The sequence below is a fragment of the Penaeus monodon genome, chromosome 22, assembly GCF_015228065.2.
Source record: "Penaeus monodon isolate SGIC_2016 chromosome 22, NSTDA_Pmon_1, whole genome shotgun sequence".
Classification (NCBI taxonomy): domain Eukaryota; kingdom Metazoa; phylum Arthropoda; class Malacostraca; order Decapoda; family Penaeidae; genus Penaeus; species Penaeus monodon.
The window spans coordinates 2,165,882-2,166,151 of NC_051407.1; positions in this window are offsets into that span (position 1 = coordinate 2,165,882).

Genomic DNA, 270 nt, shown 5'->3' on the forward strand with positions numbered 1-270 from the left:
CGCCGAAACTATACAGTAGCAAAGCAAATTTGTCGAATGCAACAGCACACCACAACACTCTACCAGATGAAGACGCCTGGCACCTTGCCTTCCTGATTATGCAACCTGATTACTATTATATTTTAGAGTTTTTCATACTCTTACGTGAATCTTCATATATTTCGATTTTTTTTTAATCTTGAATAATTTCGTTTGCATTGTTATTTTTAGGTAGGTTGTTTAACAGAAAATGGCGTTTAACCAGCAAAAGTGAAAGCAAGTATATTGATT